The 25,017-nt window shown below is 42.0% G+C and overlaps 1 protein-coding gene across 1 annotated transcript in view; it reads right to left on the bottom strand.

Moving 5' to 3' along the window:
* ATXN1 (ataxin 1) overlaps nt 1–24,069 on the bottom strand; it is an 84,542-nt gene extending 60,473 nt beyond the window's left edge. The window contains 1 exon segment of the mRNA XM_009072479.1: nt 23,946–24,069. The gene's annotated coding sequence lies outside the window, so the exon portion shown is untranslated.
* Between the last annotated feature and the right edge of the window lie 948 nt (nt 24,070–25,017).

Here is a 25,017-nt window from a genome sequence, read left to right as displayed (position 1 = left end):
AGCAGAGAGCTGCTGACAGATCAAGGATATTGCCCTTGCAGAGAGTATTCCCAAGGGTGCATGCAAAAAAACCTCACAGGTGCAACCCTGTTTTCCCTGCACCTTACTAGCCTGGAAACACTCTCTGAAGGGGCTAGTCCACCCACTGCAGTATTTCTGGTAATGACTCACAAAATCCCACACGAGTCTGATACCATTTGCTTGATAAAATCAGCTGCCAAAATGAAACTATACATTTGATGCTTGGAAAAAAAAAAAAAAAACAGGAGAGAAAAAAACAACACAAAGCCCTACTAGTTGTTATTAGTAGCGAAGTGGTGGAACATGAAACCCACAGCGTGTGGTGCGAGAACAAAGCTGATGGCTGCACACAGACCCTGTGCAGACAGGGCTATGAAAGACAGGCTCTGCAGCCTGCCACCAAGAATTTGCTTTCTTGTATGTTACGACTTACACAGATGTTAGCATAATTTCTTACATGTGGACAGCAAAAGGAACATTAATTTCAAGAATGACGTGCTTGTCTGTGTGGTAAGGGTAAGAAAAGAAAACTTTCAACATGTATCCAATGAAGCGAAACTGTTTCCAAATGAACTCAAAGAACTTCTCATGAAGACAATGACAAAATTCAGACAAGACTTCATAGCACTCTTTCTTCCTCTCATTAAAAAACCCAAATTAAATTACACTCAAGAATCTTAAGAGATTCAGGAGCATGAAACATACTGGAGCATCACAGTGTTCACTCACCACTGCAAAACATTAACTAAACTTGCTCTGAAAAAATGCTTTGACTATTTATAGAGAAGCCAAGGGAAAAGAAAAAAAAAAAAAGAAGATGCTTGCTGGGCTGTTGGGGGGGTGGTTTGGTTGTTTTCGTTTTTTGGCAGACTTCATTTGAAAGCAGCCAAACTCCCTTCAGTTTCTGTAAGGCAAACTAATAGAGCACTGGGTGTGCTGAGGTCACAGGAAGAGAGTACTTAAGGCTGTGTTTGAATTTCGGGACAGCCTTGTACCAGGTGCTTTGTCCAAAATGTACTGAACTCCTGCTTAAGCCCTGCCTTAAAGAGAGATGCGCTTACCTACTGCCTTAAAGGGAGATGCTTCCCTCAGGCTGCTCTTGAGTAGCCCTTGTAGGACTCCAGCCGCCAGCCTACTGCAGGTTAGTGGCTGATATTTCATTCACTTCAAGGGATGCAGGATCATGGCACAGGAAAGGAAAACAACCAGCACTTCTTTTGGGTGCCCAGCACCCCACAGGATGGAGCTGTCACACAGCTCTGATGAACTGGGAAGGGATGCTGCAGCAAATTCACCCTTATGACAAGTAAAGCATGTACAGAATGTTTTATTTCATCCACTTTCACAGCAGAAAAGATAAAAAAATTGTGTTTAAATAGCTGGTTGGATAGAACATGCAGCAAGCCAGTGCCAAAAACTTCCAAGTAATTTGATCTAGTTTAATTTAGGGTTTTTTTTCCAATTTAACATATGAAATGAATTCCTGAAATGAATTCCTGAAATGACACAAAACTTACATGAGGAAAAAGGCAGGTAAAGTAACTTCCTAGGTACCTTATAGCAACACTTAAAAAGCATACATGTCTCTCCAACATAAAACAGGCTGCAAAGGGCACTGAGAGTCTGTTTGCACACTGTCCTCCCTAGACGAGCATTATTATCACCAGAAACCTCAACCACACTCCCACCTTCCTTCTTAACTGGGCAAAACAACAGGTCTTTAGAGCTACTATTGGTTCAATGAACTCAAAGGCTGTAAAACTGCACTGTCAGCTGCTTGTAACGTGTCACCCTCCCCTGTATATTGCTCTAATGATCTGAGCACTCAGCACTCTGCATCACCTCCACATCCTGACATTTCCTAAACCAAAGAGTGACAAAGGAAAATGTAAGACAGAAGAAGGGAGTTACTTTGGAAAGCAGAGCAGCAGCAAACAAAACTGCTAATGTTCTTTTGGCAAAGAAAAAGATTTGTATAACACTTTTTCCTCCTACTGAATGTATTTACTCTTAAAAATCGATTTCCTCTGACACTATTTATTGCTGCACATTGCTCGGTGGTTCTGAGAAACTGCATGGAAAATCACAACGCTACGCTTGTTAAATTGACCCTACAGGGCCATACCACCAGTGCATGCATCATCCCAAGAGGCAAGCCTGCCAAAGTCATGCTGTGCATATCATCACTAAACCCAAGAGAAAATGCAAATTTGGCTGTATCATAGCTGATTTGCATAGCTTTCCATTGGGTTTGTACAACCTTTTTCACAAAATGCCAATTTACTTCACTTTCCTACAGCTTATTACCAGTGTGAGGTACTTACAGCTTTTATGCAAGGCAGATTTAGTAGTTAAAACATTAGAAGATATAATTAAATGCCTTTTGGAAATAGAACATAGCCTTCAACATGATGACATATGGCAGAGGACTTTGACTGGGTCGCAGAAGTGTTAACTGCTCCTTGCAAAGGTGCAGACCCCCCTCTCTTACAAGCTCGAGAGCTGCACAGCTTTTTCTGTTTTTGATCTGATCTGCAAAAGCAGAAATATTTGCTTGCAAACTATGAAGGGCCTGAATCCAGTTACTGAGTACACATTTCACTCACACTGCTATCAGAATGGATGCCTGCCAGTTTAGTGTCTTGGCTGGCGTTCAAACACACTGATTGCTGAGCCTCCTTGGATTCGGAGTTCATGACTTAAAAAAAAAAAAGAAGCAAAAAAATCCCCGAACATGAAACAAAAAACTCTCAACAAATATTTCTGAGATGCTATTGGGCTAATTTTCCCTCTCTCCTCTTTTGCAAGCTCAGTCTCTGGAAGCAAATGCATACTAGTAGCACTCTCTGTCAAGAGAAGCTACTAGGGAGTTTGGACTTTATATCCAAAGCTATTCTGCAATTAACATTAGATCCTTCCTAGCCAAGCAATGTTCACACATGTACCGGGGGCAGCCCGCATTAAAGTCAGCAGCAGAGGAAAAGATCTGTTTATACTTCCATATTTTCACCTGAAAAATGGAGAAAAAAAGAATAAAAAGCTTGAAATGTCCTGAGATGTTACAGCTGAGTGACAGGGAACGGAAAGGTTCTTTACCTTACACAAACCTGTTTCTTCCTTCTTTTTTTCTCACTACTTCCTACCAAAACCCACCAGGTTGAAAGGCAAGCCAAGAGGTCCCTGAAGCCCTGCTTTTGAGTTCCCACATACCCCAGCTCTGAGTGTGCTACTTGTTGTGGCTGGGGCACTCTGGAAGCTCTGCTTTCTTTGGCACGGCAGCACACACTGTAGATCAGGCCACTTAGACATTTCAATTGAACTTGACAGGTGTTTGTTAATAGGCTCTACAATACGTTTGGGAAGGGCTGGATGGAATCGTAAAATGGTTTATTACGACAGTTTAATAAGCCCAGTGCACACAGTTCAGCGCATTCTTTTGTAAGGCTGCAAATGTAAGTGACCAAAATCTGAACCGTATGGCAATATGCGTATAACCTATAACTAACCCAATTAATGGCAAATGCAGTCATACAGTGTCTGTACAACTGGAGCCAATCCTGGAGGGTCAGTCAATGCTTCTTCAAGGATCTGTCCTCCATGGGTTACCACAATTCATAGAAATCAGGTATATCTACTTGGTGATAACTGCTTGGACTAATTATTAGAAAATTCAATTTATGCTAATTTGCCTGGGGTGGGGAGAGAGCATAAAATTAACTTGACACATTTATTTAACTTTTTACAGCATTATTATTACTTAAAATTTATGACAGCATTGTGCCCAAAGGCCCCAGTCAGGATTGGAATCCCACTGTGCTCGGCATCCTACTGCATGTACGTGAAAGTCCTTCCAGCATAATTTCTAGGTAAAGGCCCTGTCTCTGAAAACTGCTATGCAAGTGCTTGCCCTGAAGACTGAAAGTGAGGCCATGGAAATAAAAGGCACAAGTGAAGTAGGTACGTTAAGCCACCACATTCTACCATGCGCTGGCAGCCCACACCAAAAATGTTCCTATTTTGGAAGAAACTGACAGTTGAGTCACTTTGGTTTTACTATTAAACACATCAACACAAACATTTCCTCTTATCTACTGATGTGCTGCCTTGCTTCTGTCTTACAAACAAGACTATCCCCCAGTGAATGAAAAAAAATGACATGTGGGGCCCCAGAAAAGAGAAAAGATATGTCAATAACTGACCTGGGGAATTGTCAAAATCTCACCGTTTATTTTAGATGCACAATGTGTAATAAAGCATTTTTTCCTTGTAGTGAACTTTGAAATACCCTTTGGAGGACATTTGCCTGAGAAAAGTAGCTAGATGTTCTACCTGCCTTCATTACTGGATGTACCAATGCCAAGCCCAAAAGGTCACCATTTGGACAATCACAACCACTGATTTTCCTTCACTAAGTTGGCCTTTCCACTTATATTCAATATGCTTAATCTTATTAAACAACTGTACTGGTCAGACAGTATTATCATATTAATCAATATGCTATCATTATTTTAACTGAAAAAGATTCAAATATTTTACAGTATTTCATCAGAAGTAGGGAAAATGGGAGCACTTCTGACTTGGAGCCATAAAATTAAACTACTGGCTGTACTGACATAAGGTACATAAAGGAGTGAAAAAGGAATTGCTGAGAAAGGGAATGGTGCCTTCAGGACTCATTAGAAGACTGTCAGAATTAGGAGAATATTAGCATTGGAAGACCATCTTTTCCTCTGGCTCATTGACAGTGTTTTAGAAACAAGCCATCCATACTATATGCTCTTAGTGTTTGCTGGGTCTAAAGGGCACCTCACAAAAGTCAGTATGGTCTAAACTTCCAAGAACCTTCAGAGGCTCCTCAGGTCTGGGGCAGGGGAGATGTTAGCAACATGCTCCACTCCCCCATCTTCCCCACATCCCCAAAAGAGTTAAGATTAGCCCATACAAGCTATATATTCACTGTAAACTGTCCTAAGAGCCTTATTTCAGCCCAGCATTTCAGCCAGGGTGAAGGTAAGCACACTCACCTTTAAGGCTGCTCCTCCACAGCTAACTTGTCTCTCCGTGCCCAAACACTACAAAGACCACAGAGCAAATTTAAACCAAACTCACACACTGGTGTAGCAGGTAGAGTTAGGACTTTTCCAGAACTGCAGGGGTTTACTTTCAAAATGTAAGTTTGGTTAATCTGTCTTCTGCTATCTACTTTCCTCTGCTTCTCTTTCTGCTGCAGTTCGCTGGTTTAAGTTTCAATTAAATACACCACATCTATGGAGGCAGATGAAAGAAAAAGAATCTATGATTTAGCCACACACAAATTCTCTATGTTTTGCATACGACTCCTGAAACGGACTGGCAGCCCACACCAAAAAGACTTCTGTTTGGGAAGAAAGTGACATTTGAGTCACCTTTGTTTTTCTCAATAGATATGAAGAAATCAAACATCACCTCCTGCCTACTGCTTCCTTTTCTTGCTTCTGTCTTATGAACAGGACACATATTTCTGTGGTCCTTTAGAGCACTGCCTGCTTGACTCAGCACCGTGACATCTTGTGGTGCATGTAGATTGTCCCATACTGACGGAGTGTGTAAAGTGCCACCCATGGCTCTGCTGAGCTGCCAGCCTGGCAGTATGTGGTACCACTCTGGTTGGTAGCACCAGAAAGGTACATAAGGAACAGGTCTACGAAATGCTGTTCTGCTGCCAGCAGAAAGCACCAGCTCTGCTTGCTGCTACCCATGCCCCTTTCACACTACCATCTTCTGCTGTAGAGATGGCTTCTCAACTCTGTTGGCTTTTGCCCTTTTGCATGCTGTGCCCTTGCTAGAACTGTGAGTGAGACATCTTTGGTTAGATTATGCAGTGAGATGAACTTCTTGGAAGGGGAAATTTAGACTTTTTAACCTTTTACTCCTTTTAATGGTTAGTTCTGTTCCTTCTAATTCCCAAAATAACAACATCCATTCTTTGACAACAGGCCTTTATCAAGTTTAAAAAAAAGTAAAAATCAAATTAACCTGCTTACTTCAAAGCCATGCTCTCATCATTTTAGCTGGCACATCATGAGCAAAATGGTCTAGAACTAACCTCAAACAGTCATCTGGAGAAAAACAACATCTTTTCCCATGTCATCACCACTATAGCACATACTAACCACAACTATTCAGTCTGTCAATTTTCAGTTTATATTATGATAACTTTACTTTGCATTCCGTGGTTCAAAAACAGCAAGTGCAATGCCAAGGAAACATTTGCTGAACTGACGAACATGGCAGCACTGGTGTGAGGAATATGCTTTCTGCAGAATGGGAAGCAGAGTAAAAAAAGATTTCACTGGGGACAACGGACTTCTCAGAAATTCCCAAGACAGTGCTTCAGGTTGGCTTTATCCCACAGTCTAGTCATAGTAGGTTGTAAAGAAGGAGGCTTAGTTTGGTCCTCAGGGGTGAATTTTCCACAAAAATCTCCAAGAACTGTGATGAATGGGAAAAGGAATGCATGAATCTTTTTCATTTGCATTAGCATCTCCACTGACACACAGAGGAAGGTTCTTCACATCCACTGAGCATTTAAGACAGCTAAGAAAAGTACAGCTTCATGCAAGTCTGGACAGGGAACCACGTAAAAGGCACAAAAGCAATGCATTTTAAAAGGACTTTAGCAAATATACTTTTAGCTGTGTAATCCGCATGGTTCACAAGGAACCAACCATTATACAGTCTCTGGTTACTTTCCTCGTTTGAAGGAGGACAAAGGCAAATCTCTCTTTAATGAAGCAGTGTCATTCAAATTCTGTATTAAAAACCCCTTGACTTTGACAATCGTATGGTTACACTCAGGCTTCAATAATACTCTCATTTTACAACATTGCCTGCATCATCACTCCAGAAGCAAATGAGAAGTCACTGCGTAACTACCCAGTGATCCAGAGCAAGGAGAGGACTGTTGTGACTGCAAGAACTTTAACTGTATGCTTAGGGAGGGACAGCAAAACAAGTAAAAATAACTAAACCAAATGAAAACAAACACAAAATCCTTGAGACACCTATGAAAACACGCTGCGGCCTATACTATTACTCTTCTTTGTACTGATTTGCCCAAAGTTGGGCCACAGCTACACCAGGCAGGTTTCCATAATAAATTAATCAGTACCTTTACTTATGTGGGCTGCAAGAGCAGTCTGAGCCCCTTTGCTTTATACTTTCCCTGCCCCTTCTCCTCTGCAACACTGACTTTCTAAGGTGCTGCTTAGACATACCAGGACAGCTTTACTCCTGGGGATGAATGGGAATGCATTTTCCCTTCTTGGATTTGGTGGGAGACACACTGAAGGTGAGGCATTCTCCCCAGGGACAGCCAATTTCAATACCAGCTGGACTCTAAATGAGCCTCCTTTAAAGGGCTGCTCTGAAGTCAGACATTGTTCCCCTCTCCTCATTTTTACAAATTAGGAAGGACGTGTGTTTGTATGTGTCCTCTCTGAACAAACTTTCTGCCTGGAAGGAAGAAAGAAATAGTAAGAACAGGGCAAGGATGGGGAAAAAATGGGTAGGACCCTTAAAGTGAGTTTGCATTTATTTCAAAAGTGAGTGGTTATCCATCTGAGTGCCCCACACCCAAGACTTGCAGTCTGAGACACAAGTTTGAGCAGATCTTCCATGATCTCACAGTGAGTCTAAGACAGACCACATCCAGTGCTCACAAAATACACAGCCGCATTCCCCCATTGCTCCGACAGCGATTTATGTCAATGAAAGTACTGCTGCTAATATGCACTGTGCTCCCACTCCAGATGCCAAAGCCATGCTCTGCACAAAGCCAGGACTGTGTGGTGCCCAGGCACAGCTGCTGTTAGCTGTATTTTCCCCTCATCTCATGGAAGCTTTAAGGGAGAAAACACTAGAAAAAACAGTAGCACTGCAAGTTGTGTCCACCCACTCAATAAACTAGCATCCATTTTTAATGCAAGTATTGCAACTCAGCAGTTCTACTATGGAATCTCAGAAAGTATGTGACTTCCTTGATTTAGCAAGAACAACTGCATACTATGTCAGTTACTGAAAATCTCGGTGTGCAGCAGAACATGCTTTGAGTCAAGAGATTGAAAAGTGGATTTCTGTTTGATTTTACAGCATGTTTGATGTGTTCAAGATAAGACTTAAGGAGATGTAGCATCAGATTTGAAATCTTCTCTGTTGAATCTTTTATTATTTTCAGACTGTGCAATATGCTTTAGTTGTTTCGGGTTTTTTAATTAAAATAAAAAACCCCCCATGTTTCACAGTTGAGGCTTTATCATAGTCACAGTACTTAGAAGTGTACCTAACTTTAAATTGGTGAAGCCAACTACGATCAAAAGGATAAAGGGGTGTTGAAAAGGTAAGTGTGCCCTGAAGTGTTGTCCTGAACAAGAATTAGACCCAAGTACGTGGTTAGGTGTCTCTAAAATAGGTCTTTCATGTCTAATAATAAGTACAGACCACAATACACCTTGTATATCAAAGGGTAGCAAAAGCTACATGTCTTGAGGAGGAAGACTGAACAGAGAAGGACTAAAAGCCTCTGGGCATAAGATGTGATTGTTTTATTAGAAGGGAAATTAACACATAGAGGCCAAGGATAAAGTTGAAACTCAAAAGGAATATGAGTCAGGGAAGTTGTTCCAGATGGCAAAGCCATGTGGGATGTGACTTCACCATCTACTGTGCGGAAGTTGTTCCAGATGGCAAAGCCATGCGGGATATGACTTCACCATCTACTGTGGAAATAAAAAGGAAGAAATGAAAACCTAGTGTTGTGAGAGCATACAGGACTGACAAGAAAGTAAGAAAGAACTGAGAGCAGTAGAAGGAAATTAAAGGCAGAGTGATGAAATGAGACCTTCAGAAATTTTGAAGTGCAGCATCACCACTTCAATCAGTCAGTACAAAAAAGGCTCAGACATGTTGCTTCTGAAAAACCCAAACATGTCAAAGTTTCAGTGCCTGTCTAGAACACACTTTCTCTCCTTTGAGGCTTGACATACCATGTGGACAGCTTCTCAGAGGCATCTCCAAGCATGTCCTGAAGGGACAGTCTATTTGCAGTATCCCATTACGGCTGATTCCACTCCTGGTGCTACGTCCAACATCATAAATGAGTAAGACAGAATTATATCAGATAGTGTCTTGGGCAACTTAAGACTAATTGGAATTTTTCAAAAGTGAAAATTAGGCTGAATGTAAGACTTATTAACAACTCCTTAAGGCAAGTGGAGGAAGCCATGAGGTCTGGACACTGGGAACTTAATAGTGAAAACTGCTTAAAAATGTATTGCAGAGAGCTGTCTCATCTTGTCAGGAAAACATACATGGCATGATCTACATAAATAGGTCTTCTGCAGCTCTTACTTCAATGCAAACAGGAGGTACATGAAAATGAAACAAAGATAATAATAAAGTACAAGCTAATAGACAAAGATCTGAAACCATTCTAGTCAAATTCCCTTTGATTAAAATATGGTATTTTCAGCCAGAAGTTAGAGACAATCTTCCTGGAATAGTTAGACCGTTCACTGTAGAACAGGCCAGACTACCATCCACAAAATTACTGCAAAGGTAGGTGGATTTCAAAGCCAAAGTACACACTGTCTGAAATCTCCATTCTCATCCATGCACACATACACAAGCACATTATTACTTCTTTGGTTTGAAAAGTTCTTTAGTTACCATTTATGTATTCAAACGCCTAGGCAAAATGGGCTTTCACTACAAACCTGATGCCATAATAGTAATAATAAGTTCAATATGAGAGCTTCTTATTAAAATGGCAGAGAAGTTTATATCACACATATAAATAATCCCTAAAAATTATTTCAGAGACATGTCTGATCTTGACTTTCTGTACTGAAAGCCTACCCTAAAGTCTATCAAGTCAATAAAAAGACTTAGAGGCTTCAAAGCTGACTTCAGGCTACAGTATTTTTCCATGACTGGTGCTTTTCCAGTCATGTTCCTTCCTGGCCACGGCTTCTCCATTTCAAAGCAACTGAACTTTTAACCTACCTAAACTAACATAGTTGAAAACAACTGACCTGAAGGTAGCTTCAGAGTCTTGGTCTTCATGTAATTGCCTTTGCAGAAGCCACAGAGCCTGTGGTCAGCTGGCTCCTTGTTTACCTGTCCCTTCCTCCTTGTGAAGGGATGCTTGTGTAAATATTCCTTTAAAAAACTCCAAACAAACGAAAAAACCAACTTGAAAATCTCCTCTCTCTTGCAAAGTAAACTTGTTCTTCCAGGACACAAGATTAATCTGATTGCTTTAAACTATCTTGGCTTTATCTGGGTGCGTAAATGAGACATATAACTGCTACAGCCACATACGTCAGCCTGCCAGACACAAAGCAGTGCTAAAAACCAGGCTGCAACTCTTGCATATCTTTCACGCTTATTCTTTCAGCCTTGAGGATGTTTTCTTGGTTAGTCAACTTTAAATCTATCTATTGTATATACAGTACTATTTAAAAACAGCACTCAAGCATACAAGATAAACATGTGCCCCACTGAGTTACTAAACACAAGATAATAAATTTGCATCCCTGTGAATCTACTACTACCGTGTAGCTGCCTTCAACGTACAGAACAATACAAAACCAGAGTGCTGTGCCAAGTAAGTGAGAGGCCTTGTGCAGAAAAAGGCCAGCGCTCTGGAGGCACAAACTGTGCAAGGGAGAAGTTCAGCAGCCACTGAAAACAGGGCCTGCCAGACATTAAATGTGCATAATGAGCACAAAGAAAGAATTTCTTCATGAGAACAGGAAGGCTCTTCCAGTTGGCATACATGGGGAAAAGTCCCACAGTTACAGGGAAAGAAGGCAGCTCTAAATTTGCATTCACTGCAGAAGTAAAATGTGAGCAACCTGAAGGGGAAGGAGCACAAGAGCTTTGCCAAAGGTGCCAGTGCTCCCCGTGGCAGAGGAAGCCAGCTCTGAGCAGAAGAAGAGTGGAAACATCCCAGAAACATAAGGAAGTCATGTTTAGAGCAGCTAGAAACAAAAACACCACCAGGAATTCAAACGGCAAATTCAGTCAGAGCCCTTCTACTAAGACATCCCATTCTACCAAAGAACAGAAAGAGTAGGATTTGTGCTCTGCCATCCCTCTGTATTCACTCCTCTCTGCATCATCCTTCCTCTTGTATCCCCCAACAGCCCAGCCTTGCTCCACGTCCTGCCATGCTGGCCTGGCTCCTGGATACAATGGTAGGGCTTGCTGCTGGCCCCTGCCAAAGAGAGTTAGCAAGGGCAGAGCTTGGCTCTCTCTTTCCCCTCGATGTCAGTACTAGCTCATGCTTTTCACCTCCCCAGCCTGCAGAATTTAGCAACAACAACAAAAAATTGTAGGAATTTAATTTTCTTTGAGACTTCTACTTTGTGCAGGTGGGAATTAGCCAAGACAGTGTTATGGGAGGGGGGGAATGGGGATGGACAAGCAGACAGACATCATCACCACCACCACCACGCACACCTCACATCCTTGGAATCCAGGCTAAAAACACCTCAGCAGAAATACTCATGAAAACATTTCATAATGCTTTACCAAGGAGTGCTATCAGTAACATCTGCATTTTATAGCTGCAGCACTGACTGGTCATAACATGCCTCAAGTCACCCATCAGATAGCTTTTCCTTCTGGCTCTGCCACTGTGCCTCCTGACTGCAAGTCAGTGCCCTACCAGTGGAGTCATACCAGACCACAGGCTGCATGAAAGAGAGGAAAGGGCTGCAGAACTGAATATGTGAATGTCTAAATATCAGTTATTCCCTTTGCAGACAGGACAGAGAGGGAAGAATTTTAAACGTATGATAAAAAACGAGAAATGCAACTCTCCTTCCAAAAGGCAAGACCTGTCTCTAACAGGTTTAGTGCACTTGGCGTTTTAAATGCCATTAATAAAAAGGCAACATAGGACAAGACTGACTGGTTGATTGCTTCAATTAAGAACCAAAGTAGAAACCCAAAGAAGACTGAGGAAGAGAGAAGGAGGGACCTCAACCCCAGCTTTCTGATCAGGCATCTTCTCAGACTCATCTTCTCAGACCCACGCTATGGAATCCATAAGGTTTCCACTGTGCTTCAAACACAGCCATGCTTAGCAGTATTCAGGCAAACCTTACCAAGGCTGAATTTTTATCATTTTCCTTTGTTTCCTTTTCATGTGAAAGAATAAAGTAATTGACAATTCATCAGGAAGCATTTAAATGATAGTTTAGTTATTAAAACATGAAAAAAATTTATAAGAAAATTTTTAAGTAAAAAAATTTATTAAAAAATCCAATTTCCTGTCTTATCCCTTAGGTTTCAAATTCTTCATATCAGAATTACTTCTTACCAAGGAAAGAATGTTCCTATCATTCTAAGGTGAATCTAAACAAAAATTAGAAAATACAAAGACAGGAATTATTGAATTTACTTTTTAATGTAAAAAATGGTGCAGCATGAATTGTTACCTTACTTCGCTAACTGCATATCCTCTGTATCTCCTCCTTTCTTACTGCTTTCAGGTAAAGACCAAAGACACAATCTCTGCCCTATTCCACCATAAAACAGAAGGCAAGTAATGAGCCCAGTAAGTCTTGACCTCTGCCACCTCACCTACCTGCTGTCAGGCTGGCTGACATCAGCAGGGTGGAAATGCCTCAAACTGGATACCATAAGCTGTCCCATACTGCTGCAATTACTAGTCTTAAGACTGATGGTCCACACAGATGATTACATTTCTAGTGACAAACACTGCCTGAGATCAAAGGTTTTGCAGTATTTGTTTTGAGTTGTTGCACTCCTACCACTACAAGTTATTGCATATTAATGTAATGTCAAAAAAAGTACCATGTGGTGATGTCAGGACACAGCCTTGCCCTCATTTTGTGACCTCCTTCTTCAAAGTATCAAATTCTCCTTCCTGAAACACCTTTGAACTATATTAAAATAAATCAAGTGAAAGGATGCTATCAGAAAGGAAAGACTTCTAAGAACTCAGTAGTTTCATACATGGGAACCATTCCCCAAATGAGTGCTCCTCTCACTCTGCTATTGTCCACTCTGACCAGGCAGGCAGGCTGGATTAGAGCCACATGTAGTATCTTCAGTGGTCACATACTGTTTAGGTAAGGCACTGGTCTGACTAAGACCCATGAGCAAGCCTCTTACAGTCTCTGTTCCAGTAAGACGGTTTACAGACAAACAATCATCAATCTGCAACTCCTCATCCCCCACACCATCTTCGCCAAAACAAAAATGGAAAGTACAAAAAAAACCCCACAGAACCAAAAAGAGATGCTTTAATATGACAAATCTTTTCTAAACCTAATCACTTGGGTTTTCCAGCACAATACAGGCACTAAGACTGAACTTATCTGAGTGCAAATTCAGTTTTGGCTACCCTGATACCATACCAGCTTTGCACAACCACGATCAAATAGTTTGCTTTGCTCTTTGCAACATTTTGAAGTCCTGAAGGAACATGTAAATAGAAATGCCTTCATCGAGCTTAAATGCATTATGTCGTAAGCCTTAAAATGCCAACCATAGCTCAGTTAAGGACCATGTATCCTGCTTCCATTTGCTTTCCTGAAGAAGCAATCACCACTGTTTTACACGTTCCCGTTAGCCCTGGTCTCATCATACAACAAGCTTTATATTGACATGGTGGTTTCCTTCTGACCACGGATAAACACCATTCCCTACTGCTTTGAGGCTTCAGCCCTAACACACCAGACAACCTTAAAAGCATGCACAGGTCAATGAGCAGGCTCAGGGCTCACGTTTGCAAGAAAAAAACCAGCTACTACAGGCCTATGAAGCCTATGGGGCGCAAATGCTGGCAGTCATTCCCTGCCACTAGTGGTCCAGTGCTGTTTCACCTGCAGCTCCCCACTTTCGATCCCAATGAATTCATTTCAGTGAACAAAGATCTTTCTGCTCTTTCAAACCATTTTTATGCACTTAACAGGTGCAGATCTGGGAGCAAAAACTAAATTGCCAGTCCCAATCTGACCCAGGAGCAGCAATAAATCTGCAATTCTGATTGAGTTGTCCTGTTAGGATGTTCCTGGCAAGATCTTATTAGGCAGCTCAAGTGAAATCAGAAACTAATAATCATGATTTAAAACTGGTGAAATACCTGCACTACAATGAAAAACTATCTGCTTATTGTTTTCATGCATGGTTTATACAAAACATACTTCCTCTAGAAAATGTGGAGTACAGCTCATTCTGAATCTAGCCTGTCTTATACATGCTCCAAGGGGAGCAGAGCCAGCACACATTGGTTTGCAAGAACAAAACACATCCCTCTAGTACTAGACACATCGAGCCAGTGTTTACACACTGTTCTGCTAATAAGGAGACCCGGGAATTCCAGAACACAAGATTTGTATTTATTGCTATTTTACATTACCACAGAACGTGCCAAGTTCGGGTACTTTAAATTATGAGGGCTGCTATTGCACATTCCCTTATCAGTCCTTCACACAACTGTGTTACTGAAGCATCCTGATAAGAATGTCTAAAATGTCTGCTATGTTTTAAAACAGCAAACTCTTCCTTTTCAGCTCTGACCCAGCCATTTCAGTCTCAACAAAGCTTTTTCTGCTATTTCAAAACACTTTCTACTCACTTAATGGTTGCGATCATACTGACTGTCTTGGAAACTGCTGCTCCCAAAAATAATACAGTGCAGCTATTTATTCATGGTAGTGGCTTGACATGATATTTTGAGGATTACTATTTCACAATATGGAATGAAACACGAACATCTATCTTTTGACAAGAGATCTAAGTATCACGCTTCAGAACATCATACACAGAACATTAACGCACCTTTTGAATGACGAAAATCAGGAAACTGTGCAACTAAAACGACCAACTTGCCAAAACCAGCATACGTTTTTGCACTTGCTTTTACATTCCCAGGCTCACTAAGATCAATGTATATATAGATAGGCATGTGTGTATGTGTGTATACATATGCGTTCGTACTCAGCCGCATTTCCCAGGAAGGTGCCAGCCACAGGAAGAACAGTCAGGAAAGTAAAAAGCCACTTCTACTATAATGAGCAAAAATAGTTTTATTTATTGTCATTTTGGAGTTGTTGAGGTCTTTTCTGATTGTTGCTTCTAAAACCTGTCTTCTCTAAGCTCACTCAATGTCTTTGAAACAATATAGGATAGCAAACTTAGCTACCTTGCAATAGCTACAGCTGGAACTGCATATTAAAATACCAAATTATGAAAGTCATATATCCCTGCACTCATTCCATTCTGCAAGAATCCCACTTGGGAAGGAAGAAGAGATAGGTGGAATGGGGAATGCACAGCTAATTAGTGAGGTTTCACAACCTAATTCAATGTGCCAACCCATTTTTCTGCCAGTCCAGCACACATAAATAGGGTGAAAAGCAGGAAGTCCAAATTCTTCACACTTTTATCCCTCAGTTTCACCATTTCTGATTGTCTGCCTGGGTACTTCTCTCCCCTCACACACTGGGTACTTCTGTCCCCTCCTCATTTTCCCTTGGGACTCCAGACCATCATTTCCAGAACCAGGAACGTCATTCACATGCAACAAAATGAACAGCACAGAAGACACCTAGCAGCGTGTGTTTTTCTGAGAGCAAGGAGGCTATAGGCATTCAGTTGTTCAAGATCTTCCCTAACACTTAGTATCTTTACTGCACTCCCTGCAAGTCACCCAAGGCTGAGTGATTCTTCATAGCACATACAGTAATACTGCAGGCAATACCTGTGCTGGTTGCACAGACACATAGCACAGACTCCTGCACTTGCACCAAGCAGGCTCAGGCATTTATAGGGTATACTGCAGGGCAGGTACACTACAGACACTTCTTTGACTCTCACTGGTGTCAGGCAGCACCCTGCTCAGCCTAATTAGCATAATCAGAGAAGATGTAAGGAGAGAACCAGGGCTACTTAGCCTGAGCAAAGCACCTTGTCAGCTTGGGAATCTCTGCATGGGGCTCAGATGCACAAATAGATGTACCCGTCGTGACTGAGCCTTTCTTACTCCCTGAAGTCAGAAGGTATTTCATTATGCCCAAGAACTACTTACTGATGAAACAACATGTCTTGTCATGTGAGAGCAGAGTGGGGTGATTCCTCAGTTCTTAATGCTGCTTTTTTGAAGTAAAGAACTGCAGGGGTCTTTCATAACGATGTATGATGCTTTCTCCCATTGCATGTGCTTAGACAGATACTCAACAGCCTTTCTTTGCATAATCTTTTTTCAGGGAGAAGGACCATATTATGTTTGTCATGTATTTGTTTTTTCTATTTCCTTGTGTAGCATTCTAGGTAGTTGGAGATGAGAGGAAGAACACAATGCTGAGAATAGTTTCCCTACTTCACTGTACCTTCCCCATCTCAAAATACTCTCCAGATGGAAAGAGTTTATTTGTAAGTAGGCAAGCAGAAGGCTGACTGAAGAAAAGTGATAATTACATTAGAATAATAATAACAACAAGAAAACCCAGAGCTAATGAAGACTGTCTGCTTCATTTAATTTAAGAAGAGACTTCACCCTATAATGAAGACATACAAAGCCCTACAGCTCACTCACCCGTTCTACAATGTCATCATGAGCAGCAGGACTGCTTGCTAAGCCAAACCCCTTCAGTTGAACTGGTTTGACTGGTCAATGACAACAAGAAGGAAGTGTCTGTACTTAGATCTCCTCGACTGCTCTGCAGGCTATCCCTCAGGTTGAATGAAGATAGTTATACAAACATTTTAATGGTTCTGGTAAAAGTAAAAAGGCTCCTGGTAATTTGCACTGTGGAATTAATGGACATGTCTTAACTCACAAATGAGTTACGAGGACCTTCCCACTTCAAACAGCAGCAGTACATGACTGAATGACAGAGACATTATTTTGCCTCTTTTCCCCATAAGAAGCCGATTCTTTAACAAAATCTCTTGCAGAGCACAGTTTTACAAAAAAAAACCAAACGAAACCCACTCCTTTCAAAAAGCATAAAATAGATTGAAAACACTAACTGTGAACATGAAAAGTGTTAGGTACTCCAGTGTTCTTCCTGTTGCTCCACCCTAAGTGCCAAATTCATTTTTACTTCACCTGAGGTTCATGTTACCTGAAGTTTCTTTTTGCCAGCTATTTGCACCACAAAGGCTAAATCAAGGTGTTGAGAAGGTAAGTTTTATCTGTCAGAGAGACAAACTCCTATCAACTGAAGGCTTACAGCACCATTTGCCCAGTGCCTCCATTAAGGACACCTCTGTTGCAAGGAGCCTCCGTAGCTCTGTTCACAAATGTCCACCCATGTTGGAAACCAACCCAAATTTTGCCCAGCTTCCTTCAACTGGCACAGCTTTTGCAATCCTTTAGCAGGATTCACTGCAGTCCAAGCATTGGAAGTGAAACAAAGGGAATTTATAAATTACCACCCAAATTCTGACTGAAGATTGCCAGGCATGGTAAGCCACAGATAATGTTCCTCCCCTCATCTAATGCAGCACTCACTCCTCAAACAGATTTCTTCTATTACTAGTGCAATAACTTGGTAATAGGTTGCACTAGTGCAATAAACTTTATTTGCCCTAGTGGGGAGTTTTTTTCCATTATTTAAAGAGCTGCCAGGAAAACCCATTAGAAATAAATAAAACACAACAGCATCTCAGGTTTCCTTACACTTTCTCTAGTTCTGACACCTCAACAGGAAAAGAAGCTAAAAGCAATCCTGGCTAGGCTACTTGCTTATCTTCTTCCTCTTGACCTTTGTGCCATCAGTTGCTTCTGAAACATTCATCAGTCTCTGTAGCTGGAAACACCAAAGCTGATTAACAACCAGAAACATTAAACTCACTGAGAAGGAACACTGATAGCATCAATACTACCAGTTTGAATAAGAGTATCTAATATTGCTTCCCAACATATGCATCCAGGGTCAACACGCCTGGTTGGCTGCAAACAAACCTGGAATAAATATGAATGAAGAAGTTGTTCAGAATAGTATTCTGCTACAAAGGGCTCATGATCCCTTTTAACTAACTAACCAGTATCAGCAGCCTTTCCTTTTGAATGCACACTCCAAACAGAAAATGGAGAAAAGCCTCCTCTCTAGCAGTGCTTAATTTATATTCTCTTCCTGCTGCTGCTGCCACAAACATTATCAGCTCTGAGAGAACTGGCAGGCTACGACATACTGTTAGGGTCATCGTGGGCACAGCAAACCAGCTCACCAGTGATGCTGACTATCACAGCCGCACAAGAAAGCAGCAGTGAAACACAGAAGAGCATAAGAGAAGCACAAGAAATATTCTCACACATGTGGGACACCTGTGTTTTGTTCAGCTTCACCCAAGATACAACCTGAAAACAGTAGAGCAGCTTTCACACCATGCCATAAACCTGTGAAGGCTGGACTGGTTCCCAATGCTTCTCCTTGGTGACACTAGAAGACTCTTGGACCAAGCAGTGCTGCATGCATGGAGCAGAAATTTCTTCAGTCGACACCATCAAGTTTAAAATCAGAGCAACCATAAGCTACAGTGCTGAACGACAGCAGATGCTTTGCTCTCGGGGACGACACCGCAGCCACACTGGTATTATAATCATTAACGAATGCATTCACCTGCCTGCTTTGCTGCGCCTACTCGCTCCAATGCATTAGTACTGCCTGGACTTCTCCAACGTCAAATCATGAAACAAAGCTGACAGCAAAAAGCTGGGGCAGCAGTTAAAGTGACTGCCAAAGAGAAATCTGTTTGCTCAGGCAAAAGCTGTTCTCAGTCCAAACATGGGAGTCATAATCTTACAGCCATTTGCTTGGAAGACAATGAAGGGAAGGCAGAACAGACTGGGAAACTACAGTTTGCCACAGTAGAGAAGAGAACAATCTTTGTGCCCAGATTTCTTTGCTCTGCAGGGTAAGTTTAACAAAGCTGACAACCGGTAGCAACATGTAGTGGCCGCAGGCATCATGCCTGCCTATCAAAGATTTGGATTTTAGCCCTTGAGAAATTACAACTTCTCAGTTCTCTGGAAGCTACACTGGCCAAGAAGAAAGCAAGAGAGTAATGAATGACCTAACAAAAAATTACTTTAATACACGGATTGCATACTTGTAAGCAATAAACTTAGGAGAGCTGGGAGAAGTGGAGGAGGAAAGCATCCTGTATTGACATGACCACCACAGATGACAATGACAACCAACTGGGGCTGCTATGACAGCAACATCATCTACTGGAGTGGCAGGGGCTGGCACACTAAATGGAAAGTACAGGTACAGCAGATAAGCCCTGGAAACAAAGGAGAAAGCTCAGCAGTTCAGGCTGGAAAAGATGGTGGGAAAAGAACAGGTTGCGAAGTCATGAGCTGAGGAACCAGCCAAGAGGAATATGGAGAACAGAGAGGTAAATCCAAGGAAGCTGCACAGATGTGAATAAACAGGCATTTGGCCCTGCAGCATTCCCTGAGTGCTAGTGGCTTACAGCTTCATCACAGCACATCCTTCTGCAGGACTTGAAGCCACCATGGCCACTTCTCTGCTGCGTGGCAAGTGCAAGCAGGCACAGACCAGCTCTCACCCGCTGTTCCTAGGTGCCCATACACTGACTGTATGGGGCAACCCCCACTGCCAAAACAGCTCAGCTGCTGCATGCTGTCAAGGCAAAGTTTGCTGCTCGTGCAGTCTGAGGATGGTGGCTCCGAGGCCAGGAGAGGGGGTGAGCCCACCTGGTGCGCAGAAACGCCTACTACCACCCACTTCACATCTGCACAGACACAGTCGCTCTGCTGTATTTCTGCAACATCCATTTTAATCCAGTGCTCATCAGTTGAAATAAACTGACAAACTGAAGGCCCAGAGTTACGGTCAGAGACATTATTTTGAAACCCTGCAAGAGACTCAAACTGTTTCAGCTTCCTCTCCCAAATGTCAGCCTTGAGCCGTTCTTGCCTGGCTGGCGGAAGCCCGTGACGTGAAATAAAAGCCAGGAAATACGACTTTCTGAATAAACATTTATTTGGTGAGAAATACTCCTGATTTTTTGGCAGAGAAATGGCAGAAACCTGAAGCCCTATGTATAGCATGCCTGCAGAGAGCAATTTCTATTTAAAGGGAAGCTGCAGCTGTCTGTAGCTCTTAATCAAGAATAATGCCTGGGAATAAATTACTGCCGTTTCTGAGAGACATTTCTCAAATTGAAGTGATTCTTCCCTTTTCCCCCTCTCACTATAAATACCGAGTGGCATGTTCTGGGCAGTTGTTTGGAAGAACGGACACACGCAGCTTCGCTCTTTTGTCAGCAGCCTGGTAATTTCCACAGAAAACCACGAAGTGGTTTAGCATACGGATACCAAAAAAACACAAAAGCAAAGACAATGAGAAACATTAAGTCTGCATGTGTCAAAGCTTCTCGTCATTCTTCCAAGGTGTGTACAGCTCAGAACAGACACCAGGCATCACTTCCAACCACGCCGCAAATCCAGTATTGAGGCTCAAGGCGTGGGAGATCACAGAAAACCTCTGTAAAAGGCTCCCTAACCTTCAATTTTCACCACTTGTATGTGCCTCCTCCCCGAGGGGCCCCCCCCGGGGGCCTGCCGCAGCGGCAGTGTGGGCAGGCAGAGAGGGTGATGCTCTGGGGAGAGGGCGTGCCTGGGCTGCCGCCAGCATGGCCAGGCGGCTCAGGAAACAGCACTGACATCAGGTCCAGGAGCTGTCACTCCCAGACCCGCCACAGGTCCCACGTGCCAGGAAAAACAGCCGGCAGCCAGAGAGGGAGTACGGACAAGATAGGATCAGGGTAAACGGAACAAGGAGGGCCAAGAAGTGGAGAAAGGAGGTAGCAGCTCAAAAAATGGGATGGAACTGGGACTAAGCCATATGCAGCCGCAGCCTCTAAAACCCTCTTTGGGGTCAGCCCTTACAGCAGCAGGCTCCCACTGAAGATGGGTCATGAAAAGCCTGTCCGAGAGAGAAACGTCTATGTTTACTATCCTACCATCTGCAGTTTGCCCAAGATAACAGTTATAGATATGAGATCAACTAAACATGTTTCTGTTATTGACACATACTGCATTTAGAGATTTATTTTCCATTTCCCACAAACCATGCCAGAGGTTTTCACATAAGTGAAAAAAAAAAAAAATCATGTGAAGAAATGCCTGCAAGTGAGGAACACGAAGAGTTTATTCATTGCTCCTGTTAGAATGTGTTTGTGCTTGTGCGGCTAGCACTCCAAAAAAGCCGTGGCATGTGTTTTCAGGATGGAAAAAACCCTCAGGATACTTAAATCCTACCAGAAAATTACAAGACCGTATGCTGGAATTTGCAAGGTACCCTCCTCTGAGAGCACAGAAGCCTCACCTCACTTTGGTTTTACCCTTTGCTAAGTGAAATAAACGTTCCTCCTTAACGAACCCTCCTGACATCTCTTTTTCTCTCTGCAGAAGTGGAATATGGATTTGATTTGTACAAGCTCTGCTATTCCAGAAATGTGCTTTATCCAAATGAAGAGAGTAGGAAAAAGGAAGCAAGAATTTGTACTGTTTAGTAAACAGGCAGTTTCTAGGTGGATACAAGACACTGGTCCCGATTTACTGCACCCCTCCCTCTTCACATCCCCCTTGCTCTGAAATTTGCCTGGGTGGCAGGAGGAGGCAACAGAAGGGAAGACAACAACTACTGCTCGCAGTGGAAAGGTTTGACTGCTTTCCGCACATCTTAACATGACAACACCCTGCAAACAAGGAAAACAGAACAGTACTTTTCAGTAAAATCACTGGATGCCGACATTTCCTTTCAGGAGAAACACCATCCCTCGTCATCTCTGATATTCCTGTCTCCCCAAGATGAAAAAGGAAAGAGAAGAGGGGAGAGGAGGAGCCTGGCCAACTACCACCTCCTCGCAGTAGTGTCCTCCAAGCAGAAGCCAGGTAACAAAATATACTCTCAAGGAACTTCTGTAAAACTCTCCACCATCTACAAAAGACTTCCCAAAAGGAACTAATCCTGGATGCCAAGATAAGAGCCATTCTCAAGAACACTTTTGCCCATTCATACCTGGTGAGAAGAATGCTGCTTTTTCTGCACAAACCCAGGCTTCATGAGTGTAATTCAGGGGTTTGGCACCACAATAGCAGAACATCACGCTGCACTTTAAGTGGGTTCATTTTAAACCGTTTAGGACAGAGCAGAATGTAATGATCACACTGACAGCATCTGCAACAGATATTCTATCCCCTGTAATGGCTGATGATTGCCTGCTTCTCTCATGCAGTTTATCTGGCTGATCTGGCACATCACATACCTTACAGGACCTGGGGAATGCACTTCTCCACATGAGGCGGTGCTGCTGTTGCAATCAGTGGAGGTGATTGCAACATCTTGAACAAACATCTCCTGTTATCCCAACAATTCTGCATGCTAGGACAGTTTTTTATTACTATTACTATTATTATTATTATTATTTAAGGCTATCCCCTTCTGTTCTAGGATGCCAGCATGCTAAGTAAGCTCTTGTGGTTTCGAAGGAGTCTTTCAAAGTGTGGGAATAAGCTGATACAGCCATGTCTGCTTGGATACATAGACAGTGAGAAGCTCCAGGTCTCAGAGGCCCCTTGTTCATCTTAATGAGTTACTAACTTGGCAGCTTAGTGGTACGACTGAGTAACAATTCCAAATGTCAGCTTTGTTAACTATTTCACTGTAGATCAAAGCACGCGGGAAAGGCAAGAGATGCTGAAAAATTTTCAGTGTCTTCCCCAGTAGTTATTTTACAAGTGGCTCTTGGAAAGCAGCACCACTTAAACTCTGTCTCAATATGCTTCCCAAAGCCTGAACCTAAAGGGAAAAGTAGAGCAAAGGAAGGCAACCAGCTTTCAGGGAGCTAGAAGGCATGCTCAACAGTCAGAAAATATATTTATATTTGCTACATTTATGGAAAAGTGCAAAAATAATTTGCCCAAAGTGAATAGGCAGTTTGTTTTATCACTGAAACATCTTGAAGGACCACTGTATACTTTGGGCATAAGAATTTAAATGTTAACTTACCTAACTTTGAAATTCCCATGGTTCTTTCTTAAGTCAAAAATAAAGATTATTCTAAAACCTGGCAGGCAGAGAATTCTCGTTTTCCTCATTTTGTGAGGATGTTTACATTTGATCTGCATGTTTGCCCATTTCAACACAGAAAAGCAGTGGGCTTCATGAGAAAAACAATGAACATAAAAATATTTATGCCTTCTCTTTAGCCATCCCTCATGGGAACATTTTCTTTTTCTAAATATCACAGCTGGATCAAGGACTTAGTTGAGTAACTGTGTTTCCTTCTGAAAGGTGTGCTACTCCAATTCCCATGAACACAAACCTCTGAGAAGAGCACTTGTATTAAAAATACTCAAACTAATATAACAAACTGATTAATAGGAGTTTGGAATACCAGGCACAAATAACCACATTTGCATTCCTCTAATTTGAAAGCGGCCAAATAATTTCAAGCATTGTACAAGCAAGTACCTGAATCTGACCTGCAGATTGCTGAACTGTTATCCATAATGCTTTCTGCTCTTGTTAATCACATGGCCTTCTAATGTAGACTTACATATTTAACTAAAAAGTGATAGCAATGTGTTCAATAACTGTAGCAGTCCAAGGAAAAGCAACCCAGCTTCTTTCCTTAGACAATACTACTCTGCCCTTGAACACATTAAAAGAAAGGGAAAAAAAAGCAAGAGGGAGAGAAACTCAAGTCTGCCTTTGCAGCCCAACCCAAACACACCTGCCTTTGGTTTCAGTAGAACAAAAAGATCCCAGTGCATCATGACAGAGTGAGAAAATGCTACAGGGCAGATATCACCTCTCAAAAGACACAATCCAGCGTATTTGTTATCAATACTAGGAACTCACAACATTCACTGTGTTCTTCTTCGGGGAATTCTGGATTATCCTTTAGCATGAAGATTTTTCAGAAACTGCCAGACTCCTCACAGGTCCTCAAAGGCTTTCCTCTTGCAAATAAAGTAAGATAGAGCTGAAAAAGAAAATCAAAACCAAGTAAGGGATAAAACCAGGAAAATCCATAGAGCTGTTTAGCAAATTAACAATTGATTCCTACATCTCCTTGAAGCCAATGCATCTTTAATGAACTCTCAGGATGGAGATTCCAGTAGAGTGAATGCATGACAAACACTGATCTAGAATAGGAAGAGTCATTTGCACTGTACTTCTTATTACCAAAAATTAAAACCCCATTCAGAGCTGCTGAAGCAGATACATATTTAAAATAATTCTTAGATACTTCTGTTGCTGTAACAAGATGAAGAAAAAACTACTTGGAGTTGCTCTTTAGAAAAGTGTCTGCAAACAAAGTCTATGGTGTGCAGAGAGATCCATACAGGAAGATTTTTGTTCTCAATGAACTCCTCTAAAGGGATGCAAACACCTATCCATTTCTGTGGTTATCTGTAATATTTCAACAGAGGAGTGGTGAAACCAAAAATACACACACACACACACACACACACACACACACACACACACACACTTACTGCTCCTTGGTAGGAAGTACTTTTCATATCTGAGATTTTTAATATTGTGTGGTTCTTTCACACATACTTTTTGTCAAAACTTCTTTGTGGACCAACTCTTAATTTGTTTTACCTACTATACAAGGTATGAGACCATCCTCAGCCTTTCTAATGTGGTCTAGGAAAACTGCTGGGCTTCATTCTTATGTGATAGCCACACAGAATACTTAAAATAAAGTGCCTATTTCCACAGGCCAAGTTTCCATGGTCTACTTGAGCTTCTTAAATTCTTAGGTTCACTTTGAGCCACAAACCTTTTCTATCTGCTTGACGTAAGGCTCCTCAAGCAATTCCTGTAATATCAGGATTCATGCAGATGGATCCCACCCTATCAGTGTTATGGTGGAATCCACATCCTTGAACCAAAAACATGCGCAGGACAAAAGTCTACA

This window comes from Acanthisitta chloris, unplaced genomic scaffold, assembly GCF_000695815.1.
Source record: "Acanthisitta chloris isolate BGI_N310 unplaced genomic scaffold, ASM69581v1 scaffold234, whole genome shotgun sequence".
Taxonomy (NCBI): domain Eukaryota; kingdom Metazoa; phylum Chordata; class Aves; order Passeriformes; family Acanthisittidae; genus Acanthisitta; species Acanthisitta chloris.
Note: the sequence above shows the minus strand (reverse complement) of the source record. Positions and strands in the feature narration are given on the sequence as shown.